Below are 19888 nucleotides of genomic sequence, written 5' to 3'. Positions count from 1 at the left end.
CGCGGGAGCGTCAGCGGCCGCTGACGGCATTCCCGCGCATGCGCATTGGAGGGAGTCTCTTCTGCCTCCGCCATGGTGGAGACCGTGGCGGAAGCGGAAGGGAAAGAGTGCCCCCACGGCACAGGCCCGCCCGCGGATCGGTGGGCCCCGATCACGGGCCAGGCCACCGTGGGGGCACCCCCCAGGGCCAGATCACCCCGCGCCCCCCCAGGACCCCAGAGCCCGCCCGCGCCGCCTTGTCCCGCCGGTAAGGTAGGTGGTTTAATCCACGCCGGCGGGACAGGCATTTTAACGGCATGACTTCGGCCCATCCGGGCCGGAGAATCGCGCGGGGAGGGGGGGGCGCCAACAGGCGTGGCGCGATTCCCGCCCCCGCCGAATATCTGGTGCCGGAGACTTCGGCAACTGGCGGCGGAGGGATTCACGCCAGACCCCGGCGATTCTCCGACCCGGCGGGGGGGTCGGAGAATCTCGCCCCAGGTGTGACAGTCTCAGAATAAGAGGTAGGCCATTTCAGATGAGATGAGGAAGAATTTCTTCAGTAAATCTTTGAAGTTCTCTACCCCCAGAGGGCAATGGAGGCTCATTGAGTATGTTCAAAGCAAAGGTTGATTGATTTCCAGATACCAATGATATTGGGGTATATGGGAATAGTGTGGGAAGATGGCAGTGAGATAGATTAGCCATGATTAACTTTTTTGGCAGGGCAGACTCAAGGGGCCAATAGCCTATTCCTGCTCTTATGTTCTGCAAATTCAACCCTTTTCTCTGACAATGTTGTGCAGAATGCATCACATGTGCATGACCAGGAAGCCGTTTTGTCATGTCACAATCCCCATAGAGACCAATGGGTTTCCAAAATGACCCAATAAAAGGAACCGATGAACAAGATTTCACTATCTAAATCTTTTATTGTAAAAAACAAACCAAAATCAACAGAATCCAAACATTAATTTACAGGCATATTACTTCTTGCAGATTTTCACTTTAAACCGATATCCCAAATGCTGGCACATCTGTAGCATCAACAGCAGTCCTAAAGTTTCTCCCAGCACTCTGGCAGTTTCAACATTCCTTACCATACCAGGTCAAATCTTCCAAGGGCCTTCACAAACTGCTCCACTCTGCCTGAGTCTTCCAGACATGATTATCACCAGAAAGGCAAACTTCGAGGGACCAGCTCCCTCAAATTATCTCAGTCCTGAAGCACAGATTTGTCCAAGCTCTTGAATGTATACAATGAAATAGTTAGTTGACTCCAGTTAAACTGGATTTGCTTTTGCTACTACCAAGAGATTTTGTGTGAGAATATCTTTTCCCTGCCCATTTTCAGCAAACCCCAGCTGTAACCCGCCACTCAGTTACCTGTCTATTTATCTTTGCCTCAGCTAACTCCCATTTCCATAGCAACCTAGATCATGTTAAAGTAATTCACTGCCACATAAAATAGTTGAGGCCAAAATGTTGTGTAATTTCAAGAAGGAATTAGATATAGCCCTTGGGGCTAAATGGATCAAGGGAAATGTGGGGGAAAGGTGTTATCAGAGTATTGAATTTAATAATCAGCCATGATCATAACGAATAGCAGAGAAGGCTCGACGGGCTGAATGGTCTACTCGTCCTTCTATTTTCTATGTATATTTCTATGTATGTGAGTGCATCTCAGAAATTCTCAACATTGTCAGGGAACCACTTTAACTTTGTTTCATTTTAGATTCAAAAGGATCGTCACAAAAATAAATATCAGCCTGTTCCCAAAGCACCAAGGTTCAGCACAGCAGATCTATTGTGATCCCTGAATCTCTCCATCATCTCTATTGTATGTTCAGTTGATGATTCATTGGCATGGATGCTTACTGGTGTCGTTTTTGGCACGCATGCTTACTGGTGTCTCATCAGCCACGTCCGTAGCGGATATACCTTGTCCTTCAACAACCATCCTGCCATTGTGCTGGGAGGGTTCTACATTGGATGCATGAGAGATTGGTACAAGACACGTGCCTGAGTATCTTGTTTTCCTGATAGGCTGCTAGCTGCAGATTGACGAAATAGTGAATTTAAAAAAAATTCATTCATGGGATGTGGGCTTCACTGGCTGGGACAAAATTTATTGGCCATCCCTAATTGCCCTTTGTGGCAGTCGAGGTATTATGGTACCTGGTATGCTGGAGCACCATTGGTGGAAACTGTATGCTTTCTATTGGTTAAGATGTATGGTAGCTCCGCCTTGCTAGGCGGGTATAAGAGCCCGTGCTGCCCCAGCAGCCTTCATTCTGTACCTGAGCTGCTGGGGGAAACATCTAGCTTATTAAAGCCTTCAGTTGGACTACAACCTCGCTTTAGTGGTCATTGATCGTGCATCAATTTAATAAGCTAGTTTTTTAAAAAAAGGATGGAGCTCCGAATCAAGCCAGAGTGTCTGCAACTCAGTCCCCATGCGGCGAACTCAGCGGCAATCTTCAAGCACTGGCTGGCGTGCTTTAAAGGGTATCTCGGGACGGCCGACAAGATATGGTCTCCCTCCGAGACATGGCGGCCGCTGGAGTCCCACGCACACCCCAGCCACCAGTCCCACCCTCCCCTCCACCAGGGCACCTTGCAGGAGGATCGGTCCTTCGCCGGCCCCGTCTAGGCCCCCCCACCCACTGACACACCCCGCAGGCGCTCCCTTCTCACGTCAACCGTTTTCCCCACCAGCGCCGCCTTGGGGTGTCGAAGCTGCCATGGAGATCGAAACCACGCTCCCGGAGTCACAGACACCTGAGCCTCCACCGGAGTCACCACCGAAGCTCCGACGATCACAGAGGACGGCCAGGGCCCCCGATCGACTGATTGCTTCATTTTAAATTGTAAACTGTAAATTTAAATCATCAATTGTAAATAGTTATTAGAATTGTAAATAGTTACAAAATGCTGTACGGAGGTATTATGGTACCCCCATAATTAATTCTACCACCTTGCCATGTTTGTAGAATCAGGCCACCCCCCGCCGCCGGACTCTTTTTTAACAGGGGGTGAATGTGGTAGTCTGTGTAGAGGTATTACGGTACCTGGTATGCTGGAGCACCATTGGTGGAAACTGTATGCTTTCGATTGGTTAAGATGTATGGTAGCTCCGCCTTGCTAGGCGGGGTATAAGAACCCGTGCCGCCCCAGCATCCTTCATTCTGTACCTGAGCTGCTGGGGGAAACATCTAGCTTATTAAAGCCTTCAGTTGGATTACAACCTCGCTTTAGTGGTCATTGATCGTGCATCACCCTTGAGAGGCAGTTAAGAGTCAACCACATTGCTGTGGACCTTGAGTCACATATAGGGCAGACCAGGTAAGGATGGCGGGTTACCTTCCCTAAAGGACATTAATTAACCAGATGGGTTTTTACAACAATCGACAATGGTCATCATTTGACTTTGAATTCCAGATGTTTATTCAATTTCTTTTTCGCTATCTGTAATGGCGGTATTTGAACCTGGATCCCCAGAGCAGAACTCTGGGTCTCTCGTTGCTAGTCCAGTCACAATACCTTTGTGGCACCACCTCCCCCTAATTGATTGATAAATGTTGCTGGCTGGCATTTTGGAACTCTAACATCATGGATGCAGTCAACAACATGCTGCCCATGAGGAATCCAGCCACCTTTGGAAGTTCTGAATATTCTCCTGTCGATTGCTGAGGTCAATGGAGAATGTACTGGTCTATCCTTGCAATAAGAGTGTGACATCTGTTGCTTAATTCATCTGTGGAGTGAAGACTGGGAGCTGCAGCTGATGTCTTCTAACAGACTGAAAGGAGTCTGTGGCAAGGAAATGAAAGATTGTTGTGACTTTAACCTCCCTGCAGGTTGTGTCCGGGGGTCGCAGAGGTCTGCTTAACTGGTCTGTACAGACTGTATTATGGGTATGGATTTCCAGGAGTAGCCCCACTTACCTGCTGTCTTCAGGCTGCAGCAATTGTTTCTCCTCCACCCATTAGAACCTAGCAATAATAGCACTCATGAATATTTTTAGGGTAAAAGCAAATTACTGTGGATGCTGGAATCTGAAACCAAAAGAGAAAATGCTGGAAAATCTCAGCAGGTCTGACAGCATTTTCAAGGAGAGAAAAGAGCTAATGTTTTGAGTCTAGATGACCCTTTGTAAAAGCTTAAAGGCATAGAAAGTGGGAGATATTTATAAACCAAAAGAAAAAATGCTGGAAAATCTCAGCAGGTCTGGCAGCATCTGTAAGGAAACAAAAGAGGTAACCTTTCCAGTCCAGATGATCCATTGACAATTTATATGTCCACATGCAAACCGGAGAAGATTGTAGCAATGTGGCCTCTTTATCATTCATATAACAAAGGTGGGATAGAGAAAATAAAAAGGTACAGGGAAAAGACATCAGTCCAAATAAGAATTAATATTTCATGTGAATGGGGGGGGGGGGGGGTACAGAATCAAGTCCAGTGGTATATTCTTTCACTGAGTCAGCAGGTTGCAGATTGATGCTGGATTATTTACTTTTCCTGTGTAGACGACTTCCACAATGGGATGGGCAGGTCGAGATGATTTAGTCTTATGGGTGCTGGTACAGATGTTCAGAAATTCCAGTGGAAATTGTTTAGATGGGAAGCCAGGTATTAACATTTGGACAGAGCCCTTTTTCTGCTGTTACCTGCTGGATGGAAAATGGCAGTCTGAGCTTTTCATTCCCACCACGCAATATTAGCTGTTCCAACAGCTTGTTGGTGGGGGGGGGGGGGGGGGGTGGGGGGGTGGCGGCATTTGTGTGGGAGGGGGTGTTTTTTAGGGGCCATTTAACTCCCACCTCTCCACTTTGCTTGGATGTATATTCCTTTACCTGGGACCATTAAATTGGTGATGTTTCAACCATTAACAATTTTGGAAGCAATTTTACGGTGCTTTGTCCTTGCAGACTAGTCATTTCTGCTGGGCAAAACTGGCCTAAGAAATGTAAATGACCTTTGTACAATTCCCTGCTTTCACCTTAAAATTATGTCCCATTGTTTGACCCTTCAACTGAGGGGAACAGCTGCTTTCTATCCACCCTCTCCATGCTTTCATAATCTCACGCACCTCTCGGCCGTCTCTGCTCCAAAGAAAACAATCTGATCTTATCCATCCTCTCTTCATTGCTAAAATGCTCCACTGGAATGACAACATTGGCTTGTGGGTGTCATGTTGTTGAGCCAGTCAGTGGCAAGATTATCTGTTCCACTTATTTTCTGTTTTGTCTGAATCCATTTTGCATGAATGACTGAATTTGAGCTAGCTGGCTCAAGTCTTATCTTGTACAATTAACTGACAGTTACTTCTATTTGTAACTTTCTTCTTCGGATCGATGGAGAAGCACAATTAGGGAGAGATGCATAAAGTACTTGAGAGGATGGTGTAGCCACCTGGGTTGGCCACTTCCCGACTTAAAATGGAGGTCCGCAAAGAATGCAGGGAAATTCAGCCAAGCCAGGAAAAACTATCAGGTGCAAAGTCTCCTGTGTATTAGAACTTGCAGAAACCCAGACAGCACTGAAACTCACAGCCATCTGCATAGTAATGAGTGATCCCCGGGAACAATTGAAACATTTAAAGGTGAATAAGGCCAAGCCAGATCCTTGGCGCCAGCAGGAGCCAAGACAAAGGAAGGCCAACGGATACTCAGGGACCGCCCAGCAATCAGGGAATGGCTCCAGTATTGGAGAAATCAATCCAAGTGATTGGAACGCAGTCCAATCACTTGGAACCTGATACGGGATCTGCCCCGAATGGCGCGAAGCCCCTGGGGACTATAAAGTAGAGTCCCCAAGTTCAATTCGTCCTTCTTGGCAGGGTCACTCAGCAGCTCGAACCAACCCTTGACAGTGACCTGCCTCGCTGCTGCACCAACTAAGTAAGTCTCCTGTCAACGCACGCTACGAGATAGGTGCTCCTAGCTACCAGTCTATACCAGCTTTTGAATCCTGCAGACTCAGAATCGAACAAAAGGCCATTTGTTCCCCATACCTGGTGGGCCAGTTCCGAAGCTAAGTATAGGCCTTTTAATGTTAGAGATAGTCTAGTAAGTAGAGTTTTATGCATGAGTAGTGATTGACTGTGTATAATAAATGTGTTTTGATTTGAATCTTACTAATTGGTGTGTCGAGTTATTGATCAGTACTCGAACTTGAACCTCGTGGCGGTATCATAAAGATACCTGGCGACTCTAGAGCAAAGGTTATAGAAACAGAGCAAATTAAGTAAAGACACAACGGTAACATTTAAGAGCCAACCAAAAGTTAGCAACAATGGAAATGTTGTGACCACTCATAATGCAGTGAAATAGGAGCTGTATTGATCTTCTACATGGGCCATTGAGGCAATTACCAGCAGTGAATCGAGGTCCTAAATCCAGCACTGGATGTGATACTGTGACTTTGGCCGCAATTTACTGGCCGCATCCTGTTGGAAACGGAGCGGGACATGGCCGGTCGATCCCAGGAGAGGCCTCCCCTGGATTCTCACCAGCCGTTATGGCTTGTGAGATCTGGATCCCACCCACCCAGTCTTGCATGGTTAAGTCAACTTAGTTACCACTTATCCGTGCTGATGCTGGATCGAATGGCCACGCGGCATCTATCGGGGCCCCCGAGGAGGCTCCAACAGGGCGCCTTTCAGCACAGGCCCCCACAAATGGGGATCAGGTGGAACAGCATTTGGGGGGGGGGGGGGGAAGAGTCTTCCAGGCAATCAGAGGCCCCGGGGTGGTCAGCCTGTGGGCAGGGTGGCACCCTTGCTCTGCTGGTGTCACCCAGGTGCAAGCCTGGCACTGCCAGGGTGCCCAGTGGCACTGGCACTGCCAGGGTGTCAGTGCCAAGGTGCTAGGCTGGCATTTTGCCTGCACCAAGAATCAGGCCCAGGGGTGCCATGCCCGTGTGAGGTGACGTGCAGGGGGGCCCCAAGGATCCCCTTATAGGTGAGTTGGGGCATTGGGTGGTCCGGGGGTCGAGTCAGGGGCTTGTGAAATCGGGGCGCCACTCATATGAACAAAGTGTAATGGCCCCTGTGGTGTCAATGTAATGAAAATATCAAATGATTCCCAAATGAAGAAATTGCCGAGATGATTTTTCCTTTCGTAACTTTTATTTCAAAACAAATCAAAACTAGTGCAAGTTGTGGTAGTCTGTGTAGAGGTATTACGGTACCTGGTAATGCTGGAACATCATTGGTAGATATTGTATGTTTTCCATTGGTCAAGCTGTATGGTAGCTCCGCCCTGCTAGGCGTGGTATATGAGCCCGTGCCGCCCCAGCAGCCTTCATTCTGTACCTGAGCTGCTGGGGGAAACATCTAGCTTATTAAAGCCTTCAGTTAGACTACAACCTCGCTTTAGTGGTCATTGATCGAGCATCAATTTAATAAGCTAGATTTAAAAGGATGGAGCTCCGAATCAAGCCGGAGTGTCTGCAACTCATCTCCCACGCGGCGAACTCAGCGGCAATCTTCAAGCACTGGCTGGTGTGTTTTAAAGGGTATGTCGGAACGGCCGAAAACACATCCACGGGAGAACAGAAAATTCAAGTCCTGCACTCAAGGATGAGCCCGGAAATTTATACCCTCATCGAGGAAGCGGAAGACTTTTATGCAGCAATAGAGCTGCTAAAAGGACATTATATTTGCCCGGTAAACCAGGTCTACACCCGACATCTGCTAGCAACGAGGCGACAAATCCCTGGGGAAATCGCTGGAAGATTTCTACCGCGCACTCCTGGTGTTGGGGAGAAACTGCAGCTGCCCGCAAGTTTCGGCGAGCGACCACACAGAACTCTTGATCCAGGATGCTTTTGTGGCAGGTATGCTGTCCTCCCAAATCTGGCAGCGATTGCTGGAAAAAGACACTCTAGGCCTCAAGGAGGCACGGGCCCTTGCAGGCTCCCTGAATGCGGCCTGCAGAAACGCCCACGCTTATGTTCCCGACTGTGCGGCAGCCCCCTGGGCAGCGTGGAACCCCTCCGCAGCTGACCCGAAACATCCACCATCCCCTCATAAGCTTGTGCTGCAAGGCAACCTGGCAACCCCGCTGCTACTGTTGCGGGCAGGCCAAGCACCCCCGGCAGTGCTGCCCGGCCCGCACATCCACCTGCAAGGGATGCGATAAAAAGGGGCACTTCGTGGTGGTATGTCAGGCCCGTGCGGTCACCGTGGTCTCCAGCGGCGAATGCGGATCGCCACCAGAAACCTCTCCACGGTCCCCGTTCGGCCAGCGGGCGCCGCAACCTTCCTACTCCAGGGCCACGTGCGACCCCCGGGCACCGCCATCTTGTCCCGCGGACGCCACGTTTGATGGATGGGCGCCGCCATTCTGTGCTCCTCAGCCATGTGCGACCAATGGGAGCCGCCATCTTGGATGGACTCCCAGGACCCCAGCTCGGCTGACCACACCCCCCCGAAGAGAACACTCAACTGCTGAGATTAGCCTCGGTGACTCTGGATCAGTCCCGGCCTCGAACACTCTCAACTGCTACAACAATTGTACTAATCAACGGGCACGAGACGTCCTGCCTAATCGACTCTGGGAGCACAGAGAGCTTCATACACCCCGACACGGCAAGATGCTGTTCTCTCCTCGTCCACCCCGTTAATCAAAAAATCTCACTGGCATCCGGTTCCCATTCAGTAGAGATACAGGTTTTTTTTCTAGCAAACCTCACAGTCCAGGGAAGGGAGTTTAAAAATTACCGCCTCTACGTCCTTCCCCACCTCTGCGCGGCCACACTCCTAGATTTAGACTTCCAGTGTAACCTCCAAAGTCTAACTTTCAAATTCGGCAGCCCTAGACCATCCTCATTGTCTGCAGCCTCACGACCCTCAAGGTCGATCCGCCTTCCCTGTTTGCGAACCTCACCCCGGATTGCAAACCCGTCGCCACCAGGAGCAGACTGTACAGTGCCCAGGATCGGATCTGTATTAGGTCAGAGGTCCAAAGGCTACTGAGGGAAGGAGACATTGAAGCTAGCAACAGTCCCTAGAGACTCAAGTAGTGATGGTAAAGACCAGGGAGAAGTATAGGATGGTCATCGACTACAGTCAGACCATCAACAGGTTTACGCAGCTGGACGCGTACCCTCTCCCCCGCATATCGACCTGGTAAACAGGATTGCGCATGTATGACCCCCAATACATACTACCACAGCGCATTACAAGGTCTTCTCCACGGTGGATCTTAAGTCCGCCTACCACCAGCTCCCCAGCCGCACTAGTGACCTCAAATACACTGCCTTCGAGGCAGATGGGCGGCTCTACCACTTCTTAAGGGTTCCCTTCGGTGTCACAAACGGGATCTCGGTCTTCCAGCGCGAGATGGACCGAATGGTTGACCGGTACGGTTTACGGGCAACGTTTCTGTATCTCGATAATGTCACCATCTGCGGCCACGACCAGCAGGACCATGACACCAATCTCCGAAAATTCCTCCAGACCGCAAAGATCCTTAACCTTACATACAACAAGGATAAATGCGTGTTTAGCATCGACCGCCTAGCCATCCTCGGCTACGTAATGGAGTTATAGGCACCGACCCTGAACGCATCCGCCCCCTTATGGAGTTCCCCCTCCCTCACTGCTTCAAGGCCCTGAAGCGCTGCCTAGGGTTTTTCTCTTACTATGCCCTGTGGGTCCCCAACTATGCGGGCAAGGCCTGTCCCCTGATCCAATCCACAGCTTTTCCCTTGTCGATAGAGGCCCGCCAGGCATTCAGCCACATCAAAGCAGACATTGCAAAGGCCACGATGCACGCCATCGACAAGTCCCTCCCCTTCCAGGTCGAGAGCGATGCGTCTGACGTAGCACTGGCGGCCACCCTCAACCAAGCGGGCAGACCCGTGGCCTTCTTCTGACGTACCCTCCATACTTCCGAAATCCGCCACTCCTCAGTCGAAAAGGAGGCCCAGGCCATAGTTGAAGCTGTGCAACATTGGAGGCATTACCTGGCCGGCAGGAGATTCACTCTCCTCACTGACCAACGGTCGGTTGCTTTCATGTTTGATAATGCACAGCGGGGCAAGATAAAGAACGATAAGATCTTGCGGATGAGAATCAAACTCTCCACCAACAACTACGAGATCTTGTATCGTCCCGGGAAGCTAAACGACCCTCCTGATGCCCTGTCCCGCGGCACATGTACCAACGCACAAGTGGACTGCCTCCGAGCCCTCCACGAGGACCTCTGCCACCCGGGGGTCACTTGCTTTTTCCACTTCATCAAGACCCGCAACCTGTCCTACTCCATCGAGGAGGACAGGATAGCCACCAAGGACTGCCAAATATGCGCGGAGTGCAAACCGCAGTTCTACCGGCCAGAGAAAGCGCACCTGATAAAGGCTTTCCGTCCATTTTGAACGCCTCAGCATGGACTTCAAAGACTCCCTTCCCTCCACCGACCGCAACACGTACTTCCTGAACATGATTGAAGAGTACTCCCGGTTCCCATTCGCCATCCCCTGCCCCGACATGACCACAACCACCGTCATCAAGGCCCTCCATAGCATCTTTGCACTGTTCGGGTTCCCCGCTTACATACATCGTGATAGGGGGTCCTCCTTTATGAACGACGAACTGCGTCAATTCCTGCTCAGCAAGGGCATCGCCTTGAGCAGGACGACCAGTTACAACCCCCGGGGTAACGGACAGGTAAAGAGGGAGAACTGAACGGTCTGGAAGACCGTCCTACTGGCCCTATGGTCCAGGAATCTCCCAGTCTCCCGCTGGCAGGAAGTCCTCCCGGATGCCCTCCACTCCATCCGGTCACTGCTTTGTACCACAACCAACCAAACACCTCATGGACGTCTCCTAGTCTTCCCAGGAAGTCCTCCTCTGGGACCTAGCTCCCGGCCTGGCTGGCAGCTCCCGGACCCATCCTGCTCCGAAAACATGTGCGGGCGCACAAGTCGGACCTGTTGGTCGAGAGGGTCCATCTTCTCCATGCTAACCCCCAGTACGCCTACATGGCATACCCCGATGGCTGACAAGATACGGTCTCCCTACGAGACCTGGCGCCCGCCGGAGCCCCGCGCTCACCCCAGCCACCTGTCCAACCCTCCCTCCCACCTGTGCACCTTACAGGAGGGTCAGTCCTTCCGCTGGCCCCGTCTAGGCCCCCCCACCCACCAACGCACCCCACAGACGCTTCCTTCCCAGGTCAACCGTTTTCCCCACCAGCGCCATCTAGGGGTGTCGAAGCTGCCACAGAGATCGAGGCCACGCTCCCGGAGTCACAGACGCCCGAGTCTCCACCGGAGTCACCACCGAAGCTTTGACGATCACAGAGGACGACCTGGGTCCCCGATCGACTGATTACTTCATTTTAAAGTGTATACTTAATTATGAATCATAAATTGTAAATAGTAAATAGAATTGTAAATAGTTACATAACGCTGTACGGAGGTATTACGGTACCTCCATAACTATAATTTCTACCACGTTACCATGCTGTAATGTCAGGCCACCACCCCCGCAGGACTCTTTTTTTAACAGGGGGTGAATGTGGTAGTCTGTGTAGAGGTATTACAGTACCTGGTAATGCTGGAACACCATTGGTAGATATTGTATGTTTCCCATTGGTCAAGCTGTATGGTAGTTCTGCCCTGCTAGGCGGGGTATAAGAGCCCATGCCACCCCAACAGCCTTCATTCAGTACCTGAGCTGCTGGGGGAAACATCTAGCTTATTAAAGCCTTCAGTTGGACTACAACCTCGCTTTAGTGGTCATTGATCGTGCATCACAAGTCACACATGAATTATGAGGCAAATTATATTTCAAATAGGAAGATAAATTTTACTTCAAATAGCTGTTTCTTGGCCATTTTAAAAGGAAAATTATATCCAATGAAATAATTTAACAAATGGCTGACATATATCCTGGAATTGAATTGTCAACTCTAAGCCTGTTGCGGATTTTGCTTGTGGACCTTTCTTCCATTAAATGGTGCCCTCGCCTCAATAAAGAGTCGTAGGTCTGCTGGATCCCAGGACCCAGTTGGGTCCCAGTCAGATGCTGAGCCTCTGGAACAGGTTTACCCGGAGCTGATGCAGACACCAGGGCGCGGCCATGAGATTCAGAGTGGGGTGTCAGTGACACTCCAGCAGGTCCATAGCCGATTGGAGGAGGCAGAGAGGCTATGGGCGTGGCACCGAAGCCAGCACTGCTAGGGTGGCGACCGCAGTGGAGAGCCTGGTGCATGACGCCGGCAGCATGAGTGGAGATGTCCATGGCATGGCTCAGTCACTGACGGCCATGGCTCAGTCACTGTTGGACGTCACCCAGTTCCAGGTAGATTTTGATCAGGCACTGTGGAGCATGTCCCAGTCCTGGGTGGGCATTGCCGAGGCGCTGCTGAGCATGTCTCAACACTGAGGAGCATCTCCGAGGGATTAACACCACGCTGCAAACATTGGGGAGCCACCAGGACTGACAGAGCCAGATGATGCAGGGGCTGCCGGGGTCGATCCAGCTGCCCCTTCATACCAAGGTGAACCCCAGGGCTGACTGGGAGGAGAGAGCACTGGGTGTCAATCCAGAGCCATCCTATGGAGTGGCGACAGTGGCCACCAGCTCCTCCAAGTTCCACAATGACGTGTCTTGCAATTAGTACCTGGTACAGTGTGGCATGGCGGGGCATGTGCGGCCAGCAAGTGCGATGGGGCCATCTGGCCCCAGAGCCCAGAGGACGCCCGCCAGGGGCATCGAAGGCCATGGGACCCGGTAAGCAGCAGGCTGCCTCGACCTCTGATGTGCATCTTCGGGACAGACCTAGACACAGAGCACAGAAGGCTAAACATGTCGAGGATCACTGAGACAGCACTGGGGGATTGGGGATAAGGGGGTGCGGGGGGAAAAGGTGGGGGTGTAGATGAGTTCAGAGCACCGGTAGACACAATGCAGCAGGGTGTCATTGCTAGAACGGAAACCTGGCTAAAGGAGGGTCAGAATTAGCAGCTCAATATCCCTGGATGCAGCATTTTCAGGAACGACAGAGGGGGTGATAAAAAGGAAGGGAGTTGCACTAATGGCTAAGGAATCAATTCCAGTTGTGAGAAGGGATGATATACCAAATGGGTCAACAAACAAGGCTTTATGGGTTGAACTTAGAAATAAAAAAGGGTCAGTCACACTATTGGAAGTACACTATCGACACACAAATAGTGAAATGAAGATAAAATAACAAATATCTAGGCAAATTTCTGCCTTTAAGAACAAAAGGGCAATAATAGTAGGAGACTTTAAATATCCCAATATCAACTGGGAATCAAACAATACAAGGGGAACTGAGGGAGAAAAATTCATGCAGTGTGTCTGGGAAATGTTTTCACCCAATTAGTGAAAAATCCAATAAGAGGAGATACAATTCGAGACTTAATCTTGGTGAATGAAGAAGGGCAAGTGGGAGAAGTGACAGTTGGCAACCATATCGGGGATAGGGATCACAATTCAGTTAGATTCAGTATTACTATGGAAAACGACAGAGATAAAGCAGGAGTAAAGATTTTGAACTGGGGGAAGGCAAATTTTGTAGAAATGAGAAGGGACCTGGCTGAGGTGGACTGGTCAGCACTGCTGAGAATAAATCTGTGGAAAACCAGTGGAAAGTACTGAAAGGAGGGATCCTAAATGCATAAAAGTAGACATGTCCCCTCCAAAATAAAAGTGGTACTGCCAAATCTGGACTCCCCTGGTTGTCTAAAGGAATACAGGGGAAGATCAAACAGAAAAAGAAAGCATACGATAGGCACAAAGAACGAAGCACTACAGATAGCCGAGACAAGTATAGAAAGTGCAGGGACAAAGTCAAAAAGAAAATAAGGAAATCAAAGAGAGGGCATGAAAAAGATTAGCATGTAAAGTTAAAGAAAACCCAAAGATGTTTTACCAATTTATTAATGTTAGGTAAGGAAAAAACGGGACCTATCAGAGATGAAGAGGGGAACTTTTGTATAGATGCAGAAGCTGTGTGAAGGATTTTAAATGAATTTTCTGTCTCCTGTTTACAAGGGAAATGGATAATATAGATATAATAGACCCAGGAGGAACACTGTGAGATATTGGATTTGATAATCATAAAGAGAGAGGAAGTACTCGAAGGATTGAAATCCTTGAAAGTTGATCAGTCACCAGGGCCAGATGGATTGTTTTTGAGGCTATTGAAGGAGTCCGGGAGAAGATAGCAGATGCTCTGCGTATGATTTCCAATCCTCAGTAGACACAGGGGAGGTACCAGAGGACTGGAGAAATGCAAATGTGGTACCATTGTTCAAAAAGGGATCGAAGTAAATGCTGAACAATTATAAGCCAGTTAATCTTACATCAGTGGTGGGAAAATTAGTAAAATCAATCCTGAGAGATAGGATTAGCTGTCACATAGAAAGGCATGGACTAGTCAGGGATAGTCAGCATGGATCACAAATTTGATCAAATTCTTTGAGGAAGTGAGAAGAAGGGTTCATGAAAGTAGTGCAGTGGATGTGGTGTATTTTAGCAAGGCGTTTGACAAAGTCCCGATTGCAGATTAGTCAAGAAAGTGAAAGCCAATGGGATACCGGGCAATGTGGCAAACTGGATAAAAAGTTGGCTTAGTAACAGGAAACAAAGAGGAATGGGCGATGGCTGTCTCTTGCAATTGAAAAGTTGTTTCAAGTGGTGTTCCACGAGGCTCGGTGTTGGGACCCTTACTGTTCAACTATGTATTAATGATATGGACGTGAACATGAGGAGCACAATTTGGAAATTTGCAGACGACACAAAGATTGGCCGAGTGTTGGACATACAGAGGATAGTTATATTCTCCAGAATGATATAGGTGGATTGGTGGAGTGGGTTATAAAGTGGCAGATGGAATTTAACATTGAGAAGTGCGAGGTCATGCATTCATGGAGTTATAGGGAGTACACAATAAATGGGAATATACTAAGAGGGATAGATGAAGTGAGAGATCTTTGTGTGCAAGTACACAGGTCCCTGAAGTCAGCAGTTCATGTAGACAAGGTTGTGAAGAAAGCATACGGAATGTTCTTCTTCAGCAGAGGTGTAGAATATAAAATTAAGGATATAATGTTGGAATTGTACAAAACACCGGTGAGGCCACAACAAGAATATTGTGTGCAGTTCTGGTTGCCACATTACAGGAAGGATGTTATTGCTCTGGAGAGAGTGCAGAGGAGGCTTACAAGAATGTTGCCAGGGCTAGAAAAGTGTGGCTAGGAGAAGAGATTGGATAGGTTGGGGTTATTTTCCTTGGAACAAAGAAGGCTGATGGGTGACTTAATTATGAGAGGAAGAGATAGGATGGACAGGATAAAATTGTTTCCCTTGGTGAAGAATTCTAGAACCAGGGGACATAGATTCGAGATAAGTGGCAGAAGGTATAGAGGGGACACGAGGAAAAACATTTTATGCAGAGGGTAGTGGGAGTCTGGAATTCACTACCTGAGTTGTTGGTGGAGGCAGAGACTCTAAACTCTTTCAATAAGTACCTGGATCTACACCTTAAGTGCTCTAAGCTACAGGGCTATGGACCGGGTGTAGGAAGGTGGGATTAGAATGGGCACCTCGATGTCTTCAGGCTCGCATGGACAAGATGGGCTCAATGGCATCCTTCTGTTTCTGTAATGTTTCTATGATCCTATGATTCGATGAGGATCTAGGAGGGGTGAGGTTAGTGGGGCGGCACCACCAGGAAGAGTGGGGCAGTTGGGAATACTTATGTCAATCATTAAAATCTGTTGATTTTACCTGTCACCTGCACGTGGTTTGCCAGGTGGGGGGGGTGGGGGGGGGGGGGGTGGGGGGGGGGTGGGGAGGGGAAGAGAGAGGGGGGGGGCGGGGAGAAGCCCAGGACCTCCATGTCCAGGATGATGGGGCATGGGATTGATGCTCGGCCTGCATTGCGGAAGAAAGTGCCAGAGAATCACATCGCACCACAGCTGTGCCAGGAAATCTCGTTGACAATGGCGGGGTCAGTAGATTCTGCTGGCGGACCGCCACGGAAATACTCATGGTGGGGTATTTGGCAAATCCCATCCTCTGAGTGGAAGGTCTGCTCACTGCTATAATATGGTACAGCCCAAATATCAAACTGAAGTGATGGCCGGTATGGATTTCGTAGTGATGAGGTCGGATGAGCCACCTATTAGACTACTGACTGATAAAATCTTCCCTTTAACAAATAGTTTACTGGGGAAAAATAATGGATATAAACGTTTTCAGAAAGCAGCTTGAGTTATTTCCGAGTCAAGAGAGATATGAACATTCAGTGGAACAATTGAGTGTGACATGACACTAAAAAGGACGACTTTGTTCAGTATTTCACATTGCTTCTGATTTTAACTCTAGGGCAGGTTTTTGCCATGTGAGCTATACATCTGCTCCAGAGATGAGTCCAGTGGTTCTTTCTAAAATTAGGAATGCCCGCTTTTCTATGCAGAGAGAAAAGGTAGTCCAACAGGACAATTAGAAAAACTGTGTAATGTTTGATGGAATAATTCATGTGACAAATCCCCAGCCGGGACCGGAGAGCCATCCATAAAGTTATATAAACAAGAACAGAATTTAATGGCCCAGTTGCGGCGGGGGTGGAAAATGCAGCGAGGCATTTAAACGTCCATTGACTTCAGCAGGAACAGAAAGTCATGCCGGTAGAAGCGACCATAAAATTCTGCCCAATACCTTCCTATTCTGGCACTTCCTTTAGTTCTGCATTATGTTGAAAATGAATATAATGGATTGCTTTTAAGTCTCTTCCCCAGAAGATGGCAGTATTAGCGGAAATTATCAAAGTTGTAAAAACAAGTTGGAGAACGATTTGAATTCATTGTATTGAAATAACAATTTGTACAAAGTCAGCAAATATATGTCACGCCAGAATGCCTCTGTTGCACCATGATGGAAGCCGTATAGAGAGAACAAAGTGTAAGTTTATTATGACCTGTACCTACATTTTAATATTTATATACTCTTGTGTATTCTGTTTACCATTTGACAGTGAATTTATTTATTTAAGGTTGTTTTGTCATGCTCAGAATATTAATATCAAGGGATTATTTTTCTGAAGGATTGGTATTGTAGTTCTGCAAGGTTCTCCTGTTTGATTATTATTTCTTCAGGATTACTTATGATCAATAACAATTTGAATAGTATTAGGGCAAGGATAGTTAAAATTTGAACTCCAGGATTTATTTCAAATTCTTTGACTATGCACAGATTGCATTATTAATTATAAATTGTTTTTCTTGTTAAAATCGTCAAGAAACAGATAGTAGCATTTAATTTTTAAGCAACATGATAAAACCTTTTACACTATTTTATTGAATTTCTGCCCATTTTCTGACAAGAAAGAGCACCGTGTGTTTAGAGTCTGCTGGCCAACCCTACATACAAAAATAAAGCCAGTTTTCAGTAACTGTTTAGATAAGTTTGGAGTTTATCACTTTGTCTCGAAAAAGAGGCACCAGTTGAATAGAACACAGAACATTTTCTGCATGCCAGATTTGCCAAGTACTGTACATTATATTGGGTGCTGCACAAACCATTGATCCTGGCGATTTCATCATGGAGAGTGTTCTACTGTCATCTGGGAAGTACCACACACAACGACTTTGTATCTTTCTCTTGCACTAGTTATATCCACTTTCACAGTGATCAAACAGGAGGTTGTTGTTAGACCATTCCATTACTTCTGGACACTGGGCAAGTCATCCAGAGACCCAGGGTAATGTTCTGTGGACCTGTGTTTTAATTTCACCCCAACATAGAGTGAATGAACAGAGAGTGGAATTAAAAGTCTAATAATGCTGACTACGAAAGCATTGTTGATTATCATAAAAAACATCCAATTCACTGATGTCCTTTAGGGAAAGGAAATCTGCCATACTTACGTGGTCTAGTTTATATGTGACTCCAGAACCACACCAATGAAATGACCTTGCAAGCTATTCAGTAGGAATAAGCAATAAATGCTGACCCAGCCAGAGATGTCCAAATCCAATGTATTTAAAAAAAAACAAATCCATAAACTCCGTTTCCCTGTCACCAAATTACATTTATTTGCATTTTGTATTGCCTTGCACTTTTTCCCTTCGTCCAAGACTTGGCAAATATGAAACATTTAATATCCATTTTGAATTTTAACATAGTTGAAATAATATATGATCTACAGTAAAAGCAAATTATTGCAGATGCTGGAATCTGAAACAAAATCAGAAAATGCTGGACATTCTCAGCTGGTCTGAAAGCATCTGTGGAGAAAGAATGGAGCTAACGCTTCAAGTCTGAATGACTTTTTGTCAAAGCCGATAACATATTTTCACATTTTGAAATTTGAGCTGGCAGTCAGATTTTCTGCAACTCATTAGTAAAAAGATTAAAGCAATACAAGGAGCTTATGTTAATATTAAAAGAAGCTGCAAAATTAGACATTTCTGGTGTTGCTTGCCATGGCTGCAAGACATTTGTAGCACAAATGCTGCTGGTCACTCAAATTCAGGATTATAGTATAACATTTCAAGTGTTGACTGCATGCAGCCAGCATCAAACTTACATGATTTAATAGTAATAAGGTTTTGTATAGCCATTTGAAACTGGGCGTCTATGAAGTAGGTTCTGCAATACCATACTTGAGAAGGAAGCATAATTTTAGCAATTTGAAGATCACTACAATACTAATGGGAACGTCAATGAACCAGCTAACCAAATAATGGTACCTGTCTGGATGTTTAAGCTTTAAAAACACTTTGCATAATGTATGAGATGACCTCGGAGAGAATTTGAGGTAACTTCTATTTTGAATAATAAGTACATTCTGTGTTTAAGGTCCCCAATATATCATCAATGAAGTGTATTGTGTGACCCCTGGATTCATTGATGAAGTGTTATCAGTTGAACTTTTCCTAAAGTCCAGATTAAAATAAAATTCTTCCATTTGAAGGCAACATTTTGAAACTAATATGAAGTGATAGAGAAACTTCATTTCCTTGTCTTTTTCCTTGTCTTTTTCTGGGAAAGTAGAGGCTTCTTAATTTATATCAATAAATTAAGCTTAATGGTCCAAGGAACTTACCTTGAACCTTGAAGGTAGTTATGTATATTTAACAAATAACCTTTCTTGTCTTGATATCCTTCCTTACCTCTATAAAACAAAACTCTGTATAGACTGCTGATTACTATTTCTCGTGTAATATAAAGCTTGACACTATTGTCTCTGTGTCAGAAGCAAGTTGCAGATGCATGGTCTTGCACAGATTTATTAGAGGAAATTATACAGACAACATAAATGATGATGAAGCTACATAAGATCTTGCGTAAATTGCCTGAACTCAACTGCAAAAGGACTAGCCCCTGGGGCTTCCTAACTTTGCACTGCAATGGCTTTGCTTTTATCCTTCAGCTAAAAAGTCATTACACCATGTCCTGCATTCTGTGATACTTATTCTTGCTTTACAGGGACTACATTATTTATTCATTCTATAGATTTGTACATGGGTAAAGTTCAGGATTAAAAAAAGCTATCTTCTCTCCTTATATATTCAGAAGAAGTACACATACCATTGTCAAATGCACAGATTGATCCAACTGAATGTTAGAACTGTGTGAATAATAAAACAGCTGTCTTTTTGACAAGAGTGGTACCAATCGCAAGAGACCTTGGAGATGTAGACTGATTTATAGAGGTTTTCTGGAATGCTGTTAGCAGCAGAATCTGGAAAATCCTTTTTTTAAATAAAATGGATTCTTTAATGTAAAATGGATTCTTTACTCAAATCATTTCTGCTAATTTTCATAATGAGGACCTTTTTCACTCACGGTTAAGGGTGAAAGTTCTGAGCTTATCTAATCTTTTCCTTCACGTTCAGGTGGGGTCAATCTTGCGGG

Source organism: Scyliorhinus torazame, chromosome 11 (assembly GCF_047496885.1).
Source record: "Scyliorhinus torazame isolate Kashiwa2021f chromosome 11, sScyTor2.1, whole genome shotgun sequence".
Lineage (NCBI taxonomy): Eukaryota > Metazoa > Chordata > Chondrichthyes > Carcharhiniformes > Scyliorhinidae > Scyliorhinus > Scyliorhinus torazame.
This window is presented reverse-complemented; position numbering follows the sequence as displayed.